This window comes from Octopus bimaculoides, chromosome 4 (genome assembly GCF_001194135.2).
Source record: "Octopus bimaculoides isolate UCB-OBI-ISO-001 chromosome 4, ASM119413v2, whole genome shotgun sequence".
In the NCBI taxonomy this organism is placed as follows: Eukaryota; Metazoa; Mollusca; class Cephalopoda; order Octopoda; family Octopodidae; genus Octopus; species Octopus bimaculoides.
This window is the reverse complement of record NC_068984.1, coordinates 63158727-63159806: the sequence shown is the minus strand read 5'-3', so window position 1 is coordinate 63159806 and position 1080 is coordinate 63158727.

Below are 1080 nucleotides of genomic sequence, written 5' to 3'. Positions count from 1 at the left end.
ATGTATGTAGGTAGCTATGTGTGTATGTCTTTGTGTTTGTATTTCCCTCTCTCTCACTGCTGCTTAACAGTTTTGTAAAAAAAATAATAGACAGATTAAGCATTAGGCTTTACAAATATGTCCTGGTGTCAATTTATTTAACTAAAAACCCTTCGAGGTGGTGCTGCAGCATAGTCACAGAGTAATAATTGAAATAAGCAAAGGGTTAACGACATACCTCAAAGAAGAAGAGTGTACATGCATTTACATTAATTAGACTACAATCTACAGTTCAGACATTGTTAAAGGATTAAGAAATTTTATTTACAATTCTAAGTTCTGGGTTATGATCAGAATGAATGTTTCCTTGCAAAAGTACCTTTGTCGATAGTCTCAGTTCAATCCTAGACTTGAGAGAAGCACAGTAGACAAATCTGGGTGGAAGTCTTCTTCATACATTACATCAGTAATTGAAAGGGTCAAACTTGTTAGACACTGTGTCATGCTGATTCTCCCAGAAGATTAGATCAAGGTACAAGTGCCCATGTAATATTCAGCTTCTTACAATACAAATGAATGAAAAAGTAGTTTCATTGATTGATCATGAGACTACTTGTTATTGAAACCAACATATGATTCATTTACTTTTAATATATTTTCTAATTAGACTATAGTTATTACCTATCTTTTTAATATGGTGAATAGTATTGTATAATACCCTTCTACATTTTAGATCAAGCAAGCTTTTGTGAAAATTAATATTACTTTCCTTTGTACAGCATTAGCTCTTTGTTAACTTATGTAAGGTCACCTAATCTCATGAGGTTTATTAATAACTGGTGTATCCATATCGCCAATAATAAAGGCAAATATGTTTGTATTATATAATGTATTAAAATAGTTATTATATAATATATTAAAAATAGTTATAATAAAGTAAAAACATAGAAAAACATGTAATACACATTGCATTGATCAATTTTCGTCATTGTCATCACCATCATTATCATCAGCATCATCATAATGATAATAATAATAATAATAATAATAATAATAATAATAATAATAATAATAATAATAATAATAATGATAATACTCATC